The sequence below is a fragment of the Mesocricetus auratus genome, unplaced genomic scaffold, assembly GCF_017639785.1.
Source record: "Mesocricetus auratus isolate SY011 unplaced genomic scaffold, BCM_Maur_2.0 Super-Scaffold_100008, whole genome shotgun sequence".
Classification (NCBI taxonomy): Eukaryota; Metazoa; Chordata; class Mammalia; order Rodentia; family Cricetidae; genus Mesocricetus; species Mesocricetus auratus.
The window spans coordinates 48,468,811-48,495,559 of NW_024429192.1; the positions used below are offsets into that span (position 1 = coordinate 48,468,811).

Genomic DNA, 26,749 nt, shown 5'->3' on the forward strand with positions numbered 1-26,749 from the left:
TTCCTACAATCTATCCTTTACTTTCTGCTGCCAGAATGATCTTCTGTAACACAATGATTATTAACTTCTACTTGAATCCTTTTAATGGCTCCCCAAAATGCTGCAAGAAGTTAAAGCATGTTTGAACGGCAATCAAGGCCACCGTGATTGTTCCCTGCTAACATACACAGCACCATTCTCCTCACTGCACAAGTAAACATCAGTGACACTCTACCTCATCCATTCCCCACTTAAGAGCCTTTGCCCCAGCTCATCCTGTCACCAAGTTCTTTCCTCCTCTTTGGCTGTCTGAGAAAATCCTTCATAGTCAGCATGGATTTGTTACCTTCTCTGTGATGGTTTCCTTGATGTTTTACTCCAGGGTACTCTGAGCTGCACAGTATTTGGAGCCTTTTAACTTTCTTTGAACATCCTTCAGTAAAGTTATCAGTATATGACATTATCTCAAGCTCATTCTCTATCTGTCCCTTCTGCATTGGTGAATTTAAGGCCACACCCTACTTAATCTTTGTACGGTTGGTAACAGAGCTATCATCTTCACATTGTATGCTCCTGGATTAAGTGATCAGATTCACACTGCCTTCATTATTCATCCCTACCACTTTTCTACTTTCCATCTGATCCTGCTATAGAGTTTTCTTTGCTATCACTCAGGCTTCCCTGGAATATTCATTTTTGTACACTGCATATAATTTTATCTATGTAAATTTGAATGATTTCATTTTTAAATTTATTTTCGTAATCTGCACAAAAACATAAAACTGTATATACCAATGGGGTATGTGATGTCTCAGTAACTATATATGTGTACATATGTATTACATATATATATACAATACATACATAAAATGATTAAATCAAGCTAAACATATTCACCTTTTAACTAATTATCATTTCTTTATGTGAGAAAACTTAAAGTTCTTTCTTACGGCGTTTAGAAATATATAGTAACTTACTGTTATGTATAGTCACCTATTGTTCTAATAGTACATTGTACATCAGAGTTTCTTGCTCCAAATTAACTGTAACAGCAGTTGCTGACCAACCTTTCCATGGTCTCTCCTTCATGTCCCCATAGTGACTACAATTCTCTTTAAACTTCTATGCTTAACCACACTATTCTTGTCCAAGTCCTTTGCACTAGATGGTTCCATTGAAGATGTACATGCACAGATGTTAACAAAGTTTGCTTCCAATGAAGTCTTGTCTCAAATATGATCCCCATGCAATTTAAAAGGACAACCTAAGCCCCATATTTCTTTCCTGATTCACTGTTCTCCACAGGCACTTAACACTAACAAGCCATGCACTTTCCACATGAATTTCCTTATGTGCCTCTCCTAGACAGCCTATAATATGAGAATAGAGACTTCTCTTTGTGCATGTACTCTGGAATCCCCAGCCCTGGAGGAGTGTCAGCTATGTAGTTTGAGCTCCTCAATGACTATTTGTTTATCAACTAGTATTTAGCTTCTATAATAAAAATTGATGGAGTACAGATTCAAAATTATTTTGTGAATGAAAAAAGAATGAATGCTAAAACTATGCTTAGTGATTATAATGGAGAAACAGACTTTGTACTCTGATCCTAAAAAAAAAAAAAGAAAAAAAAAACAAAACACTGGCAAGTCAGTCAAATGGGTACCATTATTTTTCTTAGAAAAATGAAGCAGATGAGTCCCTTAATTTAGAAGCCTAAATTAAGTCTACCTGGTTTGTTCTTTTTTAAAATTTGCTATTGAAATGTAGAAACAATTTTTTGTACTCTGATCATGATGTAGCTGTAACATTTATTACTGTATTTTGTTCTTCTTGACTAGGGAGGCAATTAGCAGGAGGTGAAGGTGCTAATATCTTTTATTACAATTTATATCCTTCCATATTTGCTGCTTTTCATAAAATAGATCCTTTTCTTTCATTTTCAAAAGTGGATTAGGCACTCATACAATTTTGTCCCTCATAGTCATTTGTATAGACTACCCAAGAGGCCATCATACTACAAATTGTGCCAGAAGGAACTGGAAGGTGAATGTGATATTTGTAGCTTGAGGATGAACAGGTTTTTGGTGCCAAGTTTGTGTTACTGGAAATGTCCTCTATGTGTTAACTCCCAAAGAACAAATTCACCAACAAAACATTTTAGTTTTCTGTTTGTCTACAGAGTTAACTTTACATTGTTCAAGAGTTAATCATTCATTATGGGAATAACTTTTCTTTTTCCCCCTGGATGCTTACATCTAGGAATTCAGTTTACTAGTGAGTACAGAGACAAAATACAAAAAATGAATATCCCACTTATATGTCACACATGGATACTTTAAAAGTCTTGGAAAATCATTTTCAGAGAGCAGGATCAAGTACTGGTTGGGGATTGTCAGGCTGATTGACCACTAATAGTTAAGATTAAAATCCACTTTATACATTTTTTTAGTTATTGTTTACTATCTCTATTCATAGTATAGGCACTTATTGTTTGCCTTATTATATCAGGGCATCATACAGGGTACTGGAATGAGGACACAGCAAATGGCACACTAGAGACTGACTCAATTGATGCCCCTTCTTGAACGATGTCTCAATGGGCTGTGGCTTAATAACTGAAACAGCACCAAGTGAATCTACCAATTTCTCTCCTCATTGATCAGAAACAATTGAACTTGGATCTTTTCAGCTATTATTTACATCAAACAGGGCATTTAATTAGTGCTTGTTAAGACAGTGCAAATGATTCGGCTGCCTGTCCTCTTGCCCTGCTCTTTATTGTGCTGCTGCTCATCTGCCCTACCTCTCCTGTCCAGTTCGCAGTATTCCCAGCCAGTATTCATGCGACTCTGCATCTCCCACCAGCCTGGCTTCTCACATGTGGATCTTGAGGAAAGTAAGAACCACTGAATCACTATAAGCAAACATGATAGCCTGGAGATGCTCTAGCTAACATGGAGCATTACAGGTAGTATGGTATGTTCAGACTACATGAGCAAAACGAGTTAGGTATTTGGCTACCTACACAAGTACTAGAAGATGAAGGGAACTACTGTAAATTGAAGACCTCCCTGTCCTATCAGAGATGACCCAACCTTTGTGGGAACAGACAAACTACCTCAGCATATGTCTTGAACAGTTTCATCTCTTGGAAGATCTAATAAGGAGATGAAGACACACAAAAATCTGGTGACTTGTTTGCTGGACATGCTCTGCCATTAAAGCAAGCAAGAGATACCCACTGCCAATGAATACAAATATTCATTCATTCACTACCTACCCACTGATCCTCTAGCTCCTTCATTAAGACTGAGGCAATATGACACTGTTTAAAATGGAAAGAAACACACAAACATAAAATATGACACCCTCTGTCCATACAGAGATTTCTAATTCAAGGCATCATAAGGTAATTGATGACTGCTGCCTTTGAAAATGTTATCAGTGTCACATCATCATTAGCTTGGTTTATCATGGAAAGCTTCACAGAAAAAGTGTGACTTGATTGATTGCATATCTTGTAAGGATATCTGGGAAATTATATTCTGACACTACCATGTAAGTGCAGTATTAAGGGATTTAATACACAATTAAACACCTGAGGAATGAGAGAGAATAAATAAGTCATTTGTATATGTATTAATTCTTACAAAACTGAATTCATTAGATATATTCTCAATTTTAATTATTAGCTATTTAATTTCTTTCTACTTAATTTTGAAGTTCTGCAGAATAGAATTTAGGTTTACAATGTGCTATCTATATTGAATAAAGGATAATAACTAAATTTACCAGTTAACAGATCAGACAATTTTCAGATAGTATTCATAAATTTCTGTATGAACTGTTATGTGTTATCAATGTGATAAAATGTCAGCTTAGCTCTGTTTATGGTCAGTTTAAAATTTTTTTGGAATTCAGAGTCAAGGAAATCTAGGTAAAATCACATTTTAAAAATATAAGAACAGGCCGGGCGTTGGTGGTGCACGCCTTTAATCCCAGCACTCGGGAGGCAGAGGCAGGCGGATCTCTGTAAGTTCGAGGCCAGCCTGGACTACCAAGCGAGTTCCAGGACAGCCTCCAAAGCCACAGAGAAACCCTGTCTCGAAAAACCAAAATAAATAAATAAGAACAGGTTTTTGCACATATAAGTTACATACATTTATAAGTTAACATACATACTCAATAATATATATGTTCCAAAACTTCTTATAACATATAGAATATGTGTCTTACCTAGAGAATCACAGAAAACACCCCCAAACATTTCTGTACAAATAGAACAACTTCTTCACTTAGTATTAGCTCCACCAAAAGGGTAAGAAAAGACAGAATAATTTCTTAACGGGGCAATCACAATCTGGCTATTTAGCAATTTCACTTGTGTATAATTGTTACTGCCTAATTAAATGAATATAACATATAGAAAATGATCCCATCTAAAATTTGTTTGCAAAAATGTATTTTAAAACACGAATCTTCATTAATTGAACGAAATTAAACCTCTCATATGAACACTGAAAACCTGAACTAGTTATAGTATGCTATAAAGGCTTATTATATAGAAATAGAAAAAGCCAGATAATATGAATATGACCATGCTATGACAGCTTATACAAAGGCATCATTTTCCCTACAACAAAGTATATATTAATCAAATTCTAACTTCTTATATACATCAACTCACCAAGACAATTTTTATGACCATATAGAACTCTAGATCTTAGCAACTATAAGAAAAATCTCTCTAGCAGATTAGATTTGTAAAATATAATTTCTCGGGACAAAATGTTAGGTAAGTGTGTTTATACTCTCTGCCTAAAGTTGCTTACAAATTTTTATGTACAGTCAGTTTTTGAGAATAAACTGTTCCTAAGTGTTAATAGACCCAGCTGTCTTCAATGTAGCCCATACAGACTGAGTTTCTCCCTCAAGTCTGTTCAGTTGGGAATATTAACAGAGAAAGCCACAAGCTACTACATAGGTACATTTCTTTTTCTTTTTTTTTTTTACGAGACAGGGTTTCTCTGTATTGTTTTGAAGGCTGTCAGACGAGACCAGCCTGGAACTCACAGAGATCCGCCTGCCTCTGCCTCCCACGAGTGCTGGGATTAAAGGCGTGTACCACCACCGCCCAGCGATAGGTACATTTCTTAAGGTACATCTATCTATCTATCTATCTATCTATCTATCTATCTATCTATCTATCTATCTATCTATCTATCTCATGAGACAGCATTACTCTTTATAACAGTCCTGGCTGTCCTGGAAACTTGCTTTGTAGATCAGGCTGGCCTCAAATTCACAGAGATCCACCTGCCTCTGACTTCCAAGTGCTGAGATTAAAGGCCTGCGCTGCCACCACCATCCGAATTCATGTTTGAAAGATTTAGCACCATTTTCTTGTTCAGTTTTTAAGAAAATGACAAGATAAAAAATGTCCCACAATAGGTCGGGCGGTGGTGGCACACACCTTTAATCCCAGTACTCAGGAGGTAGAGGCAGGCAGATCTCTGTGAGTTCGAGGCCAGGCTGGACCGACAGCCTCCAAAACAATACAGAGAAACCCTGTCTCGTAAAAACCAAAAAAAAAAAATGTCCCACAATACATTGTCCATATGAGTAGTGCAGTAATTACTAACATGGACCAATAGGAATATAATCTATACCATGCCAGGCTTTCCCATTCTGCCCCTACTTAATTGAAGCAGCTTCCTTTTACATTATCAGCTAATGAATTTGATGAGACTTGGAAACTATAGGAATAGTGCTAAAAAGTCATGTTTGTTCTAGAGGTCACTGACAAACCTCAGGATGACTGCTGTAGCAGTATTTAGTATCTGCAGGGAACTTGGGACATAGGAGCATGCATGAATTCTGTGGTTAAGAAACCAAATCAACCAAAATAGAAAGAAAAATTCCAAAGTTAAGTATCAATGTTATATATTCAATCACTGTACCAGTTTAGACAAAGGTACATGCACATACATAACAGACACACATGACACACATCTATAAAGTCAACTATTATTAATGCATTCTGGCCCTAGAAGGAATCTACTAGCAATGTGTTAATAGCAAAGACAACTAAAACAGTAAAAGAGCATCTCTTTCCAAATATTTAAAGACATCAAGTGAGTGCCCCTTAGGCTGGGTTGTGGTTCTGGGAAGTTTTAGCCTATGAGGACCATACTGGGAACATCAAAGACTCCTTCCCTTCTCCAAAGAGCAATTCACTTCAGATGATGCCACACAGTCAAATAACTTTATGGCCACAATGGGTTTTTTGTTTTGTTTTGTTTTCTCTTTTTTTCCCCCATTCAATATTTTTAGAACATGCCAGACTCTTAAATTCAGAAAGATGAGAAAGCACAGCAAAATCGAGCATCTCTAGAACAGCAACTAAAGTAGGGATCCGACAGCAGAAGACAAAACCTCATTCCACCTGACATACCCAGGGAGGTTATGCATCACCAAGAAGATATGGAAGGTCCTACCGGCTATGACATATCAGACAGGCTACATCCCCACCCCATTCCATTCCTTTGACAACTTCCTAGAGCCCATTCAGTTGGTCTCTTATATTGAGGACAATGCTATATTTGGGTTTAATATTGTGAGGACAATCATCAGTTTCCTTTGACAAGATGATGAATTTCCCTGGAACCATATATGGATTCTCACTGCATTCTTCTGCTCGGCACCATGAATGCAGAAGAATAAAGAATAGGGTGTGCCACATGATGTTTCCTAAGGTCAGATGGGGATAGGTTCCTAACAGTTAAGAGCAACCGGGACTTTCAGAGGTGATCTCTAAAGCGAGGTCACCAGCAACGCTTTTGTAGCATACAGCTACTACAGATTGTCTGTCTGGCTTAGCTAGGTATGTAAGCACTGTGTGCATGGCACGGCTGCTCGGAGCAGAAATGCATCAAAAGTTAGCAGAGGGAAACTTCACAGGAGTAATTATTCCCACTTTCACTTCCCCCTCCTACCACCCTGAGCTCTTCCTCCCTGCCCCCGTCACTCACCTACCTTCCTCCTCCCACAAGCATGTTTGCTAGGCATGTCAAGGCTGACAGCCCTCTGTGGCAGCACAAAATCTATACCTGCAGACTGCTCCTAAGCAGAGGCTCCAGGCTCTACCATCGTCCAGAGCACTTCAGCTGTACACACTAAAATCTCCATCACTCTGATTGTTTGACAGGCTTTTTTTTTTTTAATTTTTAAAATACCCCTTATTTCCTGCCTGCCTCAGAGACACCAAGAATAGAATCCTTGCTACATCAAATTCTGGAACCTCACCACTCACCAGGACTGTGGTTCCTGATCCAGGGAGTGACGGCTGAGGATCAGCACACAGTCTCTTGAGAGTGTCCAGGCCTGGCTGTTAAGCTCCCTGCTCTGATTAGTTCGTTGAGTTCACAGTGTTCCAGAGTGCTGAAGCACAGAAATTAGGGAGGGGGGGTGGTGGAAGGAAAATCACTGGAGCCTCTTACGATCTAACTTCCACTAACTGAGAGGAAATGTCTTATAAATAAACAACAGCAAGAGAAACACACACACCAAAAAAAAAAAAAAAAAAAAAAAAAAGAACCTATCCCGTCCTGCCAGAGGAATGTACATTATTGTCTCCGGACGGAAAACTTTGCACCATACCAGAATGCAGCCATGTCTCCTGAAACCACCTCTTTAAAACAGAAAGAAAAAGAGAATCCAGAAAGAAAGGTGGGGAAGCTTCTCTCGTGTCCTTGAATTCTGTTGGGAAGTTCATGTGAGTTCCCAGTAGACAGGCTACACTAAGCAGTTTCAGCAGTCTGTGTTCCACGGTTTCATGCGGAGGCTGCTTATTAACAAAATTTCATTTCTGCCCAGATCATTGCTCTACCATCCGGACATTTTCAGAAGGGAAGTTCAGGGAGGGGGGGGGGAAGGGTGCAACTGTGGAGCAGAGGAGAAAAGAGGACAAAGGGAAACTCCTAATGACCCGGAATACCCTAGCCACGGCCATGAGCCATGATAAGCAAGCCCCCACCCACCATCGTCCCCTGCTTGTTGAGGACTTGAAGATGCAGTTGTGTTTAATCTACTTACTCTTTCTGCTCGGGAGGCTGAGGTTCCTACATTTCCAGCTCATGCTGGACTGTACCGTAAGCAACAAGTGAAATGAGTTCTGTGAGCTCATTCTAGTCCTTCGACTCCTGTCCACATCACTAAGCGACTGCACAGCTTGGCACAGGCCAGGATGAGTCAGCAGTCTCTGGTCATGAGAGGCCAGGCCTGGAATAGCATTGGGGTGTGTGTGGGGGGGGGGGGGGCAGGTCAGGAGCAAAATGAAGCAGAAAGGCAGCCTGGATGGCAGGACTCAACTGTGCAATATGCAGGACACTGCAGGTCACAATGAAAGAGCCTCATCAGCTCTGGGGTAAAGAATACAGAACTGCAGAAAGAATAGCAGCATCATAAGAGAAAAACAGACTCTGAAGGCTAAAGCATGTTGCTTCATACTGCTGAGTACCCACTTACTCCATGTGCTGTAAATTCAGGTAAAAACAGGTGGTTATAGACTACACTGTTTAAGCATTCTGATATGGTTTCCCAATTGCTAAGTAGCAAAACAAAACAAGCAAAGCACAGCAGTTGTTTAGAGAAGTAGTGTATTCCATAATGTAATGGAATTGTAACTAAGAGTAACTGATACATTAAGGGTGGACTTTTGGGCTGACTGTATCCTTACATAAGCTGCCCAAGCAGCATGTAAGAGAAGCACTCTCTACATCAAGGCTGACAATAGGAAAGAGTTAAGAGAAAAGAGACACAGTGAGTTCAATGGTACACACACAGGAGCTACTGCACTGTGTCTATATTTCTACACAAATTTAGTATAGCAGCCTCTGTTAGGAAGTGGACTTCCCTACCCCCAGGATTCTCAAACATCATTCCTGTACTGTATACTATAAAATGGCTAGAGGTAAGCCAAAATGAAAGGAGGGGAAAAATTCAAGTTGAAAAAGTAAATCAGTGATAGAGCGACAAACTGCCCTACTAGTCAACTGATAAAAAGCTATCTAAAACAGACTGAAAGAGCTGGGCGGTGGTGGCACACGCCTTTAATCCCAGCACTCAGGAGGCAGAGGCAGGGGGATCTCTGTGAGTTCGAGGCCAGGCTAGACCGACAGCCTCCAAAACAATACAGAGAAACCCTGTCTCATAAAACCAAAAAAAAAAAAAAAAAAAAACCAGACTGAAAGACACCAAGATACCATATCTTAATGGACAGTCGGAATTATCAGCATAAGAGGGGAAAGGCTATCTCAAGTATGATGGTTTAAAATTGTACGGTGTGGGAAACAGAATGAGTCAATGGAGTAGAGAAACATTAGAGGACAACTTTATGGAAGCTTGAAGGAGACACATGAAGCACATTCCTAGCTTTTATCCCTCAGGTGCACAAGTGTGTGTGTTAGGAAAATACAAAAGACAGTTTCTGTAGCTTTTATCCCATAGTAGCAAATCCCTTCAAGACTCCTACCATCCACTCAATGAATTTCCTAGTCTGCTTCCTTCTCTTTGAAAGGGGAGTGGCAGTATTATCCTACCTGAAGTATTACAAAGGCTGAGTTGATGTTTATCCATTTTTGTCATAGCTGTGTCTGTCCAACGATGAACACACCAAAGACTAACTATTATTATTACTACTATTCCTAGATCATTATATCACCTCCATGAGTGCCCACTAAAAGAAACTCTGGCATTGTTGTCCCACTGGAATGAGTAGAACCATCAGAAAAGCTACAGTCAAATAAGTTGAGTGTTCTGCTTAGCATGCTGCTTGGAGAGCTTGTTTTTGTATGGGATATTAACCATTACATGTGAACACAGAATGCTGATGATCTATTATGTGAAAACCTTGATTTGGGGAATCTATGTTGTCAAAACCTGACGGTATCCAGTAACTAGAGGCCTAAAAAGGAAGAAGAATTTTTGGAAGCCATTCCAAAAGCAACAGTATAAAAGTGTTATTGGCCTTGACCACATGATGAGTGTTTTTTACCAAAGGGGAAAACTTAGTCCAGTTGATCGTCCCAACCTAATTGATTAATTGTGGGTCTGACCATCTGGCTGATGAATGCTGACACCCAGCAGCGATTACTGTGTAACACAAGTCCGGATGTGCTCTCCATGATGCCTCCCACAATAATGGCAACAGTGAACTTCAGGTTAGTTTATTCAGGCCTCTTGGCTCAATCTCTTCATGGAACAGTGGTTGTGGCAGGGAATATTTTACTAGACCTGGTCAAGCATATCTTCTCTTGTTTCAGTGGCCTCTCCTTTCCAACTCCACTCCCATCCTCTCCTGAGCCCTCTTGTACATAATCGTTTTTCATGCAAAGCATTCCATCTGTAGTTTTCATCATGTTGTTGACTCTCTCCTCTCTGGTTGCTCTACTCTGAAAGAGATCGAACTGGTCTCAGGGACTTGCACTGTTGTTTCACAGGGGAGCTTATGGAAACATTTTCATTGTTTCTTCTGTACTGGTTTGCTATAAATTACTCCATGTTTACAAAACAGAAAATTATTTCATCTAAGTCACAAAGCTGAGGAAAATTTCTACAATGGTTCAGTCCTTCCTGAGGTTGTAAGAAATCAAGGACTAAGAGAAGATAATTTTTACATCTTAAAGTGATTTTTCATTTTCAGAAGTGTCCCATGGACGGGAACCATCCTTCCCCAGAAACCAACTTGAGGATTCAGGGAAGCATTTCACAGTTAAAGAAAGTCAGCAAGTAGTAACGAGTAAGCATGCTTCCTACGAACCCGTCTACATCTGGAGATAGCTTGTATGCAGAATCCCCCAAGCAAATCCAATCTGAACACATGCAAACTTTAGTTACTACAAACAAGTATGTTTCTTTTCATTCTATTTGATGGAGAGGCATGAGAGAGCAAAACGATACCAAATGGCTTACAAAAGCTTGTCTGAGGAGTCACAACAGATAGTCATCCTCTTTCTCTTTTCTTTTCCAATCCCAATTTCCACCTTGAAATCATCCTGCCCCTTGGTCTCCACAGCTGTTGAATTCCTCTTTCTGTTTCAAGCTGTATTAGTGTGAATTTTCAGTAGAGAATGGTAGCAGCATGCTGAAATACAGAGTTCTGTATAGGGAGTTGGGAAATGTTTTTGGCATGACTGTCAGTAAACAACTCTGTGTCTTGGGCAAGTCAAGTCCCTTAACTCCCTATGTCTCAGTCTCTTCATTGAAAAATGATAGGGTAGGACTGCATGAACTCTGCTGCCTCTGCCAACACTAAGATTCTATGGTTCTATAGCTCATTTCCCTCTTTCTCCCCTCTGGCATCAAATGCTTAACAACTCTGCATATAATAATTTTTCTGCTCTCAGTTATTGAAGGAAAAATATTTCTCCTTTATTTACTGCTGAGTATTTTCTATTTGTATCCCCTCTTTCTTTTTGATATTAGATATTTTGAGTCATAAACATGCACATATTCAAATAGATACTTTAAATTTGAAGGCATTTAAGGAGAATAGCTTTCCCATGTAGAACATTTAGTGTAGCTCTGCATGGAGGAAGCCAGCCATCCAAAAGTGGAGCAAAGGGGCCAATTCACAAATGAGAGGAAGCCTTTCATAATAAGAGTCTCCAGGCTCTTCAATTTAGATAAAGCTCAAATGCTATCAACTTCCAACTACTTTTCCAATCAGTACCAGACACTATCACAGACACTTAGGACTACAAATCTGAGGACCAGGGCTGGCAGTGGTGCAGTTCTTATTTCACCTCCACCATCCATTGCCAAGTAGGATTTAGGATGGCATAGTAATAAGAGCCAAGAGGACAATCTGTCATTTATTTTCCTCCAAACTTTTTGAAATTTCCCATTTGGGCTCTGTTTCCCAGTTTTAATTTGGTAACTGCCATTTTTCAGCATTTCTTTTAACAGGTTACTAATAATTTCTGATACAGGATCTCATATTTCATTTTCTGCTGCTAGAACTGCTGTTAATATTTCATCTGCCTTCAACTCGGCCCTGAATAAAGGCTGCTGCGTTTTAGATACTCTGTTAACACTTAGGTTCTGGGAATTTCATCACCAGTGTTCACTTAGCTTATCCATATGTAGTTAAGTAAAAGTAATAGGTTTTCTGTGCAGGAAATATCTCAAGATGTGTTAATAAACATGTTACTTATTCTAACACATCTCCACCCCCAATCTCTGATTGACAGCAAATGCCCTATTTGTTTCCCAGGGTAACTTGTAATTTGCCTAATTTTTGGAAGCACAGTGGTTGTTAAGAGTTGGGGATCACAGGAAGATCTAGGTTCAATTTTCTTTTGTCTGAAATTTTCTAGATGTATCACCTGGGAGGCCATTGCTTCTCTCCATTTGTAAGAAAGAGTTAAAGTATCTATCTGTATTGCTATGAGGATCCAAAGATTAGTGTTGAAGATTACTGAATTCTTAATATATGATGACTATCACTATTAATAATTTACAAATTCACATTATATAATTATTGGGTTTTGACACCTTTCCCAAGATCAACAAATTATATCTGAATCCAGATTTTTTTTTGTGGCTTGCTTTATCTATAGCTTACAATAACAAATTCTCAGTGAACTCAAATAAAATCTTTCTAAATGTGGATCTTTAAAGCTATATGTTTAGATAGTATATAGCGTTACTTTTTTTGCTGCCTTTCTGTTTAATACAAAATTCTCAAAATATTTTGTTCATCTAACTTCCAGTCCCAATCTTAATCTGATCTGTATGGACACACACACACACACACACACACACACACACACACACACACAAATCCCCTTTTGATTTTGGATCTAGACCCTGTTGAACAATGCATAGGCATTGTCTACTGAATGCCAGACAAGTGCCAGGGAGTTTCTCCATAGGAACTGTTGTGTACCTGCACTTTTGGGTGGTAACTAAATATATTCCTAGGATGTCTGTGTGCCACTATGATGTGTGATAGAAATGGGTGGAGACCAGATAATGGTGTTGCTATCTGTCCTTTGCTGGAGCACAGGATTAATGGTATGTACTACACATAAGAATGTTAGAGAAGCTATGCAAAGGAAAGAAGGCCAGTTCTTGAAGAAATAAGGCACAATGAAAGAGTAAATGAAACCAGAAAGGCAGTTCTATTCCTTCTGCTGTGTGTCTACTGGACTCTGAGCTGACAAAATACCTTCATACCAGTGGGAAAAGGAAAATACTTAATCTGATTGTAGCCACAGCCTGAGAAATGGTAAAGGAAAATACTTAAAAGAGTCATACATTAGTGTAGAGAAAGGAAGGAAGGATAAATTTAGACTTTAAAGGTAATATATTGGTATGATTCAAATGAATAATGTCTCCCATAGGCTCATGTATTTGAACATTTGGTTCCCTGCTGGTGACTGTTTGGCAAGGCTGTGGAACCTCTAGGAGATCCAGACTTGCTGGAGGAAGTACATCATGGGGGTTGGGAGTTGAGAGTTTATAGACTTTCCCCACTTCCAGTTAACTGTTCCCTTACTGGGGTTAACATGGGATCTCTAAGCACAAATAAACTCTTGTTATCTTAGATGCCTTTGGTCATGGCATTTTTATCACAGCAATAGAAAACCAGGTGGAAACAGACAAGGTATTATTATTTGCTCACACATTTCATGAAATAATTAACTTTGGAGATTACAATCTATGTATTGCATTTTTATTTATGTTCACTAATAAAATGACTCCTTCTGCATTGTTGGATAAGGACTGTCGGAATAAAGGAAAATAGGAGGCCACTAAATGAAAACCTATACAGCACTAGTTTTTAAAAGTCATCACAGTCTTGATATTTGTACAATTACCCTTCTCTCCAAGTGCTGCCCATATGTATTTAAATGTTTATAATTTACATAAGGAAAGGACATACAGAAACATTAAAGTATTGCTCTAACTCTGTGACTCCAGAATTTCAACGATATGGATTATTAGGAATCATTGCAAATAATCCAAAGTTTGAGAAAGGCATAAAGTAGTCTTAATTCTCATGTTTTCTTTCTCTCTCCTAGCTATAAGTCCATATATTCTAGGTTTTACCTATAACTACTCTCCTACATTTGATATTTTCACTATTTTAAACAAAAAAGCACCAGTGAGTGACTGATTGTGTTTATGTGCTAAAGACATTTGATGATTGCTGTTAGAACTAGCTTTAGATATAGGTAGGGATGTATACTCAAACACAACCCCCTTATTTTGCTTGATTTCTTAATTCATTTGTGAAATATTTATTTTGCAAATAAAGTTGAGTTTAAAAACAGAAACCTCTGACATGAGAGAATTGTTTGATTGTTGCAGATATCAGAACACAGATTCTAAGTGGATCAGTAGAGTGCTAAAGAAAATGTACTTCGGGGAGGCTCAGGGCAAAAAACACATACCTCACCCACACACCTATCTTTACCTAGGCCTGGTCACAAGTTGTACTCATTTCACTGCAATAGAATAGATCTTGTTTCAAGTCATGCTTTCTGAAAACCAACAATAACAAGGCAAGGCAAGACTTTTAGGACACTCCCGCTCCTCTCTCACAATCATTCTGCAGGCATCTCTGTCAGATGCAGATGGGTATATTTAAGGTTGTCTTTTGTTTGTGTTACATGTAAGTACCCAGGGAAAACATAATGGTCCTACATTGAAGCCCTCCCTCCATACTGCCTTCATATACCTCTCACATTCAGTTCTTGAGCTGAGAGGAGACGATGCAAACAGAGCATCATAAATCCCTGTGAAACAGGCTGGCAAGTCCATTTTATTTTAGTTTGCCCTTCTGTTCAGCTGGCTTTTCTGCTATGACCCACTATACTTACCCTGTCGGTTGCTCTTACTAGCAACATGCCTTTTTAATCAGCCTTCCTGGGGTCTGCATTTGATTACAGCATTTGTGTTCTATTTTGATTCTTTTGTACTGTGCCCTGTGGTGTTAGCTTGAAAGGTGTTATTTATAAAATGAAATTCTATTGTATTGCCACTTGGATTCAAAGAGGACATATAATATTAATGTAGAATGCATTTAATAATATCTTGAAACTATTAAATCAATTTCTTCATGAGAACACAGAGGGGAAGGAGGAAAGTGGGTTAGTAACCAGGTAATAAGACTTAAGTATCACCTGAGTCTTTCTTCATGAGCTCCCAAGAGCTGGCATGAGAAACACTCTCCTAATGGCAGGGTTCTACAGAGAGGACTACCTTCCTTAGCCAGACCAGGGCAGCACACACCTGTTTAAACATTCAACTGTGCAGGCCAAACATTTTCCTAGGCTTCAGATGCAAATTATTTTTACTAAGAAAATCATGGAACAAGGCATGAATATAATTCATTTATGACCCAGAAAGGCTTAGGTAAAGAAAGAAATCTAATTGGCCACAGCCAGAGAGCCTCTTTCAAGATTTATAAAGATCTGTTCTCCCTTCTGATACTTTTCAAAAGCAGAAAATTCTAGTGCAACCAAGCAAACAAGTTTCTAGGTTGCCGTAATTAGAATGATTTACTCACCTACCAAAATTGCTGGTTTCTTTACACCTGTTGGGCTCATAGTTTGAGGTTCATGGATTGGCTTGATAGAAGAGCCCTCCTCTTTTCTTCACTTCCCCTTCTAATGCAAACCAGAGCCTGAACTATTCTCTCACTGCATCACAGCTTATGCAGCCTGACTTGTTGCAGGCATTCCATTTATCCACTATACTTTTTATTTTCCTGTTGATACCAAAATCGATAGCTAACTGCTATTTAGATGGGGAATAAGGGATGGTCATATATGGAAGATGGTTTGTTCTCTGTTGAAGTTGTAAGTAACAAGTGCAGTGGAAACTGTAATATGCAAAGGAAGCTGGCTGTACAGCCTTGGCAGCTGTTTTTACCTGTTCTCACCCATTGCCTTATATAATTCCAAGATATTCAGAATCCAGCTTTCTGGTTTTTTTTTGTTTTGTTTTGTTTTGGTTTTTGGTTTTGGTTTTACGAGACAGGGTTTCTCTGTATTGGTTTGGAGGCGGTTTGTCCAGCCTAGCCACGAACTCACAGAGATCCGCCTGCCTCTGCCTCCCGAGTGCTGGGATTAAAGGCATGCGCCACCACCGCCCAGCAGAATCCAGCTTTCTAATAACCAGAAAGGAATAATTACAATTCTTTTGCTTTCTAATTGTACTGAACTACTTTGTGGATGCATGATCTAACAATTCTAGAATATTCTAATGATATAGAAATGTATATATAGTAAAGTGATAGTTCATAGACCATGATTTGTTTGCCAAATCTAGAAATTAGAGATACTAACAAAAGGAATGAGCTTTTCTCCTTTTTGGAATAAACCATATATATAAATGAGATGCCAAAACCAAGGAACTAGGATGTATTATGGATACATATCTCAATCTTGACCATATCATATTATGAGCAATTTCATTTAAAAAATCACATTGTTCAATCTGTGCATCCACTCATGTTCTACCTCATTAGTTTGTGTTATGTAAGCATTCCATTAATTAATATATGCTAAGTTAAATTGAAAAATAACAAAATACTGGAACTGAAAGTAACTACAGATAATATTGCTTTATTTTGTAGACAACTGTCCTAGTTTAGCTTCTGTTGCTGTGATAAAACACCAGAAGCAAAAGCAACTTGCAGAGAAAAGGGTTTATTTCATCTTACAGTTTATCATGGAGAGAATTCAAGGCAGGAACTAAAGCAGAGGCTATGGGAGAATGCAGCTTATTGACTTGCTCTATATGGGTTGTGCAACCTGCTTTCCTTTATAACCAAGGACCACCCGTACAGATTGGCACCATCATAGTGACCTGGGCTCTTCCACATCAATCATTAATCAAGAAAACGTCCTTCAGAATTGCCTACATAGTAATCCAAGGGAGGCACTTTTCTCATTTGTAGTTCATTCTTCCTAAATAACTGTAGCTTGTATCAAGTTGACAAAAAAAAATCTAAACAGCACAGTAACTTATAAGAGTCAATATTAATAATGTAAGTCTTTAGCATGGTTGTTTTAAGATTCTGCTACTGAAAATAAACTGCTTAACCAATTAAAATGAAATAGGAGTTCTTTTGTCAAAATCTGAAACACTGTTTAGGGGCTAGAGAGAGTGCATACTGCTCTTGCAGAAGACCCAAAGTATAGTTCCCAGGATCCACAATGGGTAGCCATGGCTGCCTGGAACTACAGTTTCATGGGATGCTGCTCCTTCTTTTGGACATTCTGGCACCTGCATTCACATCTTCATATACTCACACAGACACACATACATATACATGTAATTTAAGTATGATAAATGCCAAAAATGAAGCATTATTTAACTCAAATAATCTGATATATTCTAATGTAACCAAAGAGGCTAGTTACATTAAATGGCTATGTGGGCATGCTGGCAATGCTAAGTTACTGTAGCTGCATATCTTAATACTCTATTTAGCCAGTCATTGGCACATTTTACAGGCACAGGGATGGCAGAGTATAAAACTTTACCTATCAACTTTTCCCAGATTCCGAACAGAATCTAGCTAAGAAGTAGAAGTAAAAGCACACAACTACTAAAAAGATATAGAGTAAGAGCAGTTACATTAATTGTGGCAACATGAGTTATGTCACTGTAGCTGGACCATTACCTCCTCCAACTAGCTTAACTCACCAGTAACAGGACCACACAGACCCTGAGTTCTCCTGTGGAAAACTGAGTAAGTTTAGGCAGTCCAGCTCTTTGCCTGGGTTCCTGCCTTGCCTGAAAACTTCTTTGGGGTTGCTGCTATTTAGCCCCATTGAGAGCCTTGTCTCACCTGTGGACCCCAGTTCTGTGAGAGCAGTTAGGAACAAAGGAGAGGGAGAAGGGACTCCTTCTAACTAGTTCTCTGAAAGATCTGGAAAAATGCAGAACTAAGGTTTTTTCTCCATGAAAGAAAGAAGGAAATGGAGCAGGTCTTCATCTTAAAATTTCTGTGTAGCTCATTTCCATTTCATATCATAGATAGCTATGAGTAACCAGCAAAGCCAAGTCCCCTCATATGAAGCAATGATCACCAATAAGTTATTCTCTGTTACTTCAAGTCTATACAATCCGGGGGTGGGAGGATGGCTGTTCCTCCAGACACAGACGATTACAAAGCAAACTTGTAAGGAATGCAAAGAATCAAGAAAGCATGACACATCAGAGAGAATGAATCAACCAATTGGAAAGACACGGTAACTGTGAGCTGACTAAGGGAGAATTCAAAGCAGTTGTCTTACAGACTAGGTGATTTGCAAATGAATATAGACTAATAGCTAAGACCACTGAAGAAAACCAGGAAAAGGAAACATGATCAAAATGAGATGTTCATAGGGAAACGCCAGCAACAGTACAGGACACAAGCAAGAACTGCTGGAGGTGAGGAACACAAAACTTACAGCAATATTCACTAGGATGCTGTGTTTCAAAGCAGACTTGGTCAAATAAAGAAGCACTGACCTTGAAAACAGGTACTTCAAATTTATGCAGTTAAGAAAACAAAAAGAAAAAGAAAATTTAAAAATGAACTAATTAAACTCACAGGAAGTGAGCCATACACACATTATGGCCGTGATAGAAGCAGGACAGAGATGGGAGGGCGTGATTTAAAGAAACAGAAGGAAAAACATATCTGGGGAGGGACATAAATATTCTTAAAGGTCAAAGAAATCCAACTAGATCCAAAGAGAAATGTACAAGGCATTATATAAACAAATTGGTAAACGAACAAAGAGAATTTTAAAAAGTAGCAAGAGAAAAACAATTGTCGTGCTCAAGAAAGATGTCCAAAAGTTTGCTCATACCACTTGGCAGACCAGAAGAGAGTAGAAATAAACAATTAACTGAAAACACTGTAGCCAGAAAAACTGTCCTGAAATATAAGGGAAGTTATACGGTAAATATTTCCCCAGACAAACCTAGGTTGAGGGAGTTCATCACACTAGACAGACTTAAAACAACACTCAAGAAAGCTGAAGTGAAAGGATGCTAACTTGAAGCACTGAGAACAGAGGAAAGGGAGGACTCACTGGTAAAGGTAAATGGCCAAATACTGGAGATCACTAACACTATAATGAAAGCATATGAGTCACTTTCAACTCCAGGATGTTAAAAGACAGAAACATACAAACAACTATTATAACTTGTCAGTGTATACACCGGAAAGAGCAGAGAAGAGAAGCACAAGAATATGGTAATCTAGCAAATGTTATTAGTCTAAAGAGTTTAAAGGGAGCACTTTAATTTTTTAATGGAAGCTTCATGGCAAAAACATATAAAAATCTATAGTAGTTATACAACAAAAAGAGAAAGGCAATCAGGACTGTAATCCCCACTTCCAAGGCAGGAAGATCACAGTCAGAGGTCACCATGGGCAACTTAGTGAGACACTGTCAACATTTAAAAAGTAAAAAACCTAAAGGTTTGGAGATATAGTTGGTATCTAGAGAAGCAGAGAGGGAGGGGAGAAAAGGAGGATACAGGAAGGTGGGGGGGAGGAGAGGGATAGAGAGGGACCAATACAAAGAGAACAACGAAACATCAAACCACAGTGGAAAACAAGAAAAGAGGAGGTGAGGAAATACAAAATACACTGAAATTGGCAAAATGGCACAGTAAGTCATTAGCTAATATTTGAAGAAATAAATCATATGCCCTGATCAAAAAGACATACATAGAGCATTTGAATGGATTTAAAAAAACATTAACAACAAAACCAAGATCTAAGCAAGCATCGCCTAAGAAAAACTCACTTTAGCTGGAAGGACACACATAGGCTGAAAGGACAGGGCTGGAAGAGTGCATTCCATGAAAATCATAACCACATTAGACTGATTAAGTCAAACTGTCATTAGCAGCAAAGAAGGTCATTACCTGATAAGAGGATCAATTCATTATGGAAATTAACAATCTGTTTGACCAGAAGCATCTTGATTGGTATCCTCATAACAAGAACTGAAACTAGGTAAGTATGAATTTCTAGTATTGTAAACTATAAACTGCAGTGGATGACTTCTCATTTTTGCAAAGCCCTTTTTAGAACTGGAAATTCTGGGAGACCACAGAGAACAGAACAGAGGGAAGAGGAGCAAGTGGCAGCAATCGTCTTCAGATGGGCACTTGACAAATTTGTCTGTTACAAAAACCCAATCCCAGAAATACAACTTGGCTTTCAAATATCAAGCTCTAATTACTAACTTGGTGCTTTAGCTGCTATTTCTTGTTGCATCTTTCTAAGGTTCCCATATGTTCTAAAAAGTATTCTGTATGTAACAATAGTATTAGAATATTCCTCAACCTTAGTGTTTCAGGGAGTCCTCATTTTCAGTTTCCTCTTTTAGTATCTCATGATTTGCTCACTTGTACCTGGACTTTGCACTAGAATCATATCCACCCATTTATTATAATTTAGTAAGGACTGACCATGTCTGAGTTGGTAGGGGAGAAATGAGCCTCAGCTCTTATCTCTCAAGAATAAAGAATTGGGAATGCAGTGGCCACTTACTATGTAGAGCCTGGCTGTTCCTCCTGCTTTCCAGACTCTGCTCTTCCCTAGCAGAATCCAATCAGCATTCATTTATCAATCTAATTGCTTTAGTTATCTTGTAATGTACCTTATGCCTACCTTCTGCATAAATTATATTTTAGTTTTTATAGCTCACATTAATTTCCCTTTTATTTTTTGTCATTACAGTCAGATTAGTGAGTGTTGCCTACCAAATAGCTATTCTCCCCAGTCTTCCTAGCAACAAGATTCTTTCCCTGTTGCTTAGATTGTGTGATTGTGACTCACCTAAATGCCACAGACTCCTTAGCATGCTAATTAGCTTCCAAAATCTCTCACCTGAGGTTTGAAAATCGGAGTGGAGAGACTGTTATAGCATTTGCTTTTGGAGTAGAGACTACATAAGTTGGAACAGAGGCTATTTTCAGGCATTCCAAATATTACCAGTCACAGGGAACTGTTGAGGAGAGAATAAGTAGCTTTGGGTCATTTTAGGTTAGTGACTTTAAACGTAAGGTGTGATTTAATCAGAAGCCAGAATAATCATGGCAGAAGGTGGAGAAAAAGACTCAGAGTTGCCCAAAGTTAGGGAGGACTTAGGTGGCAATATTCACTGCCAACCAAAATTGCAGGATTCTGTCAAAGGCTCCACAAACAAAGGCTACATTATGTAATGCATCTTGTATTCCATTGTGAACTATTCCACACACAAAAAAGTTTCATTATTTTGCCCCCTAGACAATTTTGCCACTTCTAGGCTACAACTTGCAGTCCAGAAGGGAAATTTCTTATGTCAAATAAAAGTTTAAACTTCAAGAAAAATGGCTACACCCCTTTAGGAACAAATAAAATTATTTTGAACTTTTCATTGACTGTGAGAACACTTATGTTAGGTGGATGAGAAGTAATTTTGTTCAAAGGACTGCCAAATAATTCAGTGAAGGTTAGCAATAAATACTGGGGTGGGCGGTGGTGGCACCCGCCTTTAATCCCAGCAGAGGCAGGCGGATCCCTGTGAGTTCAAGACCAGCCTGGTCTACAAGAGCTAGTTCTAGGACAGCCTCCAAAGTCACAGAGAAACCCTGTCTCGAACTCCCCTCCCCCACAAAAAAAAAGAAAGAAAGAAAGAAAAGCAATAAGTACTCAATTCTCTTTCTGCTATTTCTCCTTTTCTCACACTGACACTAGGTGTGAAGCTTTAGGGTCATTTTGCAATAAAATAGTTCAGAGGCAGAAGCTGAAGGCTACATACAGATGAGATGTTTTCAAAAAGGAAAATAAATGTTGGTTACCTTGCTACTTTAAGATGTGCATCGTTCCAGACTCAAACTGAACTTTGATGTTCCTTGCCTTGATTTCCCATTTCCCCAGCCTTCCTAGCATTTCCCTAATCACTGCAAAAACTTGCAACTAACAGATAACACACAGCGTTTTCACTTTGTGGCTATTTTACTTAGAATGATGCCTTTTAGGCTGGGTGATCATATCTCCTACTTGGCCCAGGGTAGTTCCAGTTTTCCTTTATGGTTGCTCAGATGCAAACTTTTAAATAGTGTCCACTTTCACTTTCAAAAGTACTCCAGTTTGGATGGCAAATTATGGGGCTGCCTGAGTATAAGTTTAACAAGAGCTATTTACACTACATTGACAATATTTCTGTAGAGAAAACTTAAATTGCTAATATTAGTCAAAGCCCATGAAGAGGAAGATACAAAATTAATCTATTGCTTTACATTTGGTGTTTTAACCAGAAGGATCTTTCTATCTATAATCTTAAGATGAGAAAAAACCTGATTAATTATAGTGTGTGAATTATCTTTGGCTTTTAATTTTAGTAAGCGTGTTTAGTTTAATTTACAAAAGGTATATTTGTCATTAAAATTTGCTAATGAAAAAACATGGGTTTGCAGTGAAACTTTGAGTCTCGGATTTGAATCTTCCTACTATTTGGCAAATTCAGATTGGTTCTGTGAACATCATTATTGCTAACTATTTCTAAAATGACTGTCAGGACATTCAAAAGCCAGCAAGGAAAGTGCTTCTTAAAGCCCAAAGTTAATAATAGCTATTATTATTTCATTTTATAAACAGTGCTTCTTTTTCAGTTTCCAGGATACTTCTAGAAAGAACAGCAAGCCTGACCCAAGCATGCAAGCATGTGGGAGCTGGCTCTTTCTGTCACCTTCCTGAGCTGCAGATGGGTCACAACTGGGGATGGATATTGACAGGCACCCCCAAGGACCTAGGGAGGTAAACTGGTCAATCTTGTGCAAGGAGGTCAGAGAATGAAAGGCTGAGGTTTAAAGGAAAAAGCTTTTGTTAAAAAAAAAAACTAAACAGTATATACTGGTCAACTGTGCAGAGCTTTTCTTTTGTAAGTTTTAAAATTCATTTCTTCAGAACTTTTACTAATTACAGGGTTTTTTTTTTGGAAATTAGCTCTTATCTGAATACTTAAGAGGAATATTTTTAAAAGCTCCTCCTGTTATATATGGCATTTTGTTTATTTAAAGTAAACACTCCAACAATTTAGGGTTATGAGGCCTAATTTTAGGCACCAAGAATTTCAGGAACAGACACAATTTCATCAATGAACTGTATCTTTAATATGTAAGTCTCCATTTTAAGCATATTCTTGCTAGGGTAGAAGGATGGGTAAAATGGGTGATAATAGTTAAACTGTAGGGGGAGGCAGCAAGTGGAGAATGCTAATGAAACTTGGATTTTTTTGTTTGTTCTGTTTTTGGTTTTCAAGACAGGGTCTCTGTATAACCCTGGCTGTCCCAGAACTCAGAGATCTACCAGCCTTTGTCTCAAGAGTGCTGAGATTAAAGGTGTGCACCACCACACCCAAATTCTTGAGTATTTGTTTCTGGACTGAAAAGGAGCAAAAGAAATCTTACTCCATCCCCTGCAGAAAGAAATCCTCTCTCACACATTCCATCTATTAGGAGTTCATTTGTGTTTAACAAGCCCCTCTTTAAAATGCAAATTTTCCTTGTGAACCTGTAAACCTCATTCACACCTTATTGCTAATTACTTTGGTGTTCTAGAATATGATCAACACTTAACTGATATTGGCAATCGTGGAATGAACAAATAGTTCAGGGTGGAAAACAGGATATCGGGTGGAATAGAGCCAGAGGTGATAGTGTAATCACTCATTCTTTTTTTTGGGGGGGGGGAAATGAGAATATACAGATATCTTTAAGTTTTGTCTAGGAGAGGGACAGTAGCTAGGGTGCCACAGAATGAGAATTGTCCTGATTACCAGCATCTTTCTGAGACAGCACCAGCCTGGAAATCTACAAAAGTCAAGTTCTTAAATATCTTACCATAACAACTGAATTGAGCTTACTCTTTTTCTGGAACTTTCTAATTGATTTTTAGTACTACAAGTTGGTGACTTCTAAGATTCATCCAATTCAAGCTCCTAGGTTTCACCATCAACTCAACAAATAAAGCCCAGAAAAAAAGCAAATGTGCTCTAATCGTTTTGCATTGTTTCATAGTTGTTTCTGTCAGAGGTTACGATGTAGTCCTACAATATATTGGACAGTCTTTGAGAAAGCCCAAATGAATGGTATTTCTCTGTGTGTCTTAGCATCATGGAACCTAGTGCCCAAAGGCTAATGATTCAATCATATAATGTATGCATGGATAGAAACTTCACATTGTATCCTACATGTACATGCACAAATCTGTGTATATGGATAGATAATATATATCCACCAAAAATAGAATAAAACTTGGAAAGCCTGCAAAATCTGAATTGGACTTTAATTGACTTAAACTACACCTCTGAATCGGGCAGAAATTCAAAGAAAAACATTTTATGTAATTTTGTTAACAGTATTAATCACCTCTCCTTTCATATGAAAAATATGCTAAACTCTTCACTGCTAAGAAAAGGGTCCTCTTTGCTGCCAAACAGACAATGTGTTAGTTAGGATTTCTTTCTGCCGTGAAACACCATGACCAAAGCACAGGTTTAGGAGGAAAAGGTTATTTGGCTTATGCTTTCATACCACTGTTTACCATAGAAGGAAGCAGTACAGGAACTCAAACAAGGCTGGAACCTGGAGGCAGAAGCTAATGTAGATGCCATGGATAGGTGCACCTTACTTGCTTGTACCCCATTGCTTACTCAGTCTACTTATAGAACACAGGACCATTAGCCCAGGGCACCACCCACAATGGGCTGGGCCATCCCCCCCATCAATCACTAACTTAAGAAAATACCTTACAGGCTTATTTACCTAAGGCCTCTTAAGGATACAACCAGCTCTTATGGAGGCATTTTCTTAATTGAGGTTCCCTCCTCTCAGATGACTTAAGCTTGTGTCAAGTTGACACAAAAGTATCCAGCACAGACATATTTGTCATCTAGTACATGAGGACACTGGGCTGGAACATGGGCTTCCCTTTGAAGCTGCATGAGTTTCCTACCTGCTCCTGTGCTACTTCAAAGTTCTGCTGGGTTCTTATTCTAAAGAACTGCTTTCCTTCAAAGTAAATGCTAATAAGGAAATAAAGACATCCTCTGATGCAGATCTCTTTCTTGTAGATGAGGGCTGGTAACTGACTTAGGATACAGGGAGAGAGCAAATGCTATGTCACACATTCTTCAATCACTCTCTCACTTTGTGGTTTATTCACCTGTATAAATTTTGAGAAATAGTGAGGCAGTAGTGGGGAAACGATTATATGTGGCTAGTCTTTAGTTACGCACAAAGTACTAGATATTTATTCCAAAGCACATGTCTACATCCTTTCAACTCACACATTAGGTCAGTGAATCATCATTTTGAGGTATCTTGGCTTGGAGATTTGGTATGTGATTCTCATTTGGTCTATGAGAGTTAACTGTCAGCTACTAAATTGACATTGCTGAAGTACATATAATATAAGGTTATTTTAGAATAAACTAGAACTTGTCACCTAAGGAAGGACACCTGAGGTTAACCTCTGTCCTCTATATGTTCATGTACTCTAATATGCATGCAACCCTCCACATGTACCTGTATACATGAACACACAAATACACTCAAAATCTATAAAGTAAATTCATTTTAATTATTCACCGAAAAAATTATGTGGCTTTTGAGGACTACAGGAAGAAGAGAGATTGATGAAAGAGACTCTTCAATTATGCTATAAAACCCAAATCAGAAAAATTATCTGAAAAGAATGCAAGGACTTAGCAGAATTATTGAGAGGGACAGGAAGTTCTAGTGGGGAGTTACATTTTTATCAATAATTGGGGCCATTTATTAAAACACAGGGCATAGGTAATTTAGACACAATTTCCCCATAATTTCTCAGTTTTATAAACCATCTACACTAGACAGACTATTTGGAAAGCACTGAATTAGAAGGAAGGTCAAGTCTCTGCTAACTCCTACCAGAAACCTCTCCAAGCAGGACCATGAGGGTGCAAGCAGTTTGTGAAAGCATCATGCACCTCATTTGGTAAGAACGGAAGGCATGTACTTCCCCCTTGTCACAGAGTTCCTACTTGTTGAAGAGACCATTCTTCTTCCATTAGGAATATGTGTTCCAGTCAAAACCAAGTGCAACTGGAAAAGGCAGTTGGGACATGGCCCAGGTTAAAGGTTTGTCTTGGAGGGTGAATTGATAAAATGTGGTGAAAGCAAGAAATCTTGCAAAATAAGACAAAAGCATTTTTTCATCCACCCTATTGTATAACAGAAAGCTAGTTGACTTTTCTACTGTAAATGTAAAGAAAACAAAAGTTTCATTCATCCCACATGTAATGCTGCCAATCGAATTTGCTATTAAATTTCCATTCCAAAGGTCTATTTTGTTTAGTTACAAGGGATTTTATCCTCTTAAACTTTCCCAGGCAGTTTGTATGGAAAGGCAGTTGTTAAGTGTATTCCTAAGGGAGCTTGAAAAACATGGAAAGATAAATAACTTCTGTATAATATGCAGATTAGGTAGATGGGAAGGTTTATGAAATACCTTCAGAAAGAAAATTCAAGATTCAGAATTCTGGGTTAGAGTTGTCAATGAATGGGTGATTATAGGGCTAGAGAGATGGACCTGTCAGCAAAATGCTAGCAGCACAAGTATGAGGATCTGAGTTCAGATCCCCAGCACCTACACAAGTTAGTAGATTCCATGTTTGGAATCTCAGAACTGAGTAGATAGAGACAGGAAGAT

The 26,749-nt window shown here is 38.5% G+C and overlaps 1 protein-coding gene across 10 annotated transcripts in view; it reads right to left on the reverse strand.

Annotated features, from left to right (window-relative positions):
* Zbtb20 (zinc finger and BTB domain containing 20) overlaps nucleotides 1-26,749 on the reverse strand; it is a 730,935-nt gene that overhangs the window by 275,270 nt on the left and 428,916 nt on the right. For 2 of the 10 annotated variants that reach the window (XM_040750805.1, XM_040750806.1), the window contains exon 1: nucleotides 8,077-9,012. The exons of the other annotated variants lie outside the window; for them this stretch is intronic. The gene's annotated coding sequence lies outside the window, so the exon portion shown is untranslated. Of the gene's footprint in view, nucleotides 1-8,076; nucleotides 9,013-26,749 lie in introns of those variants that run through there. 10 annotated transcript variants of the gene reach the window in all.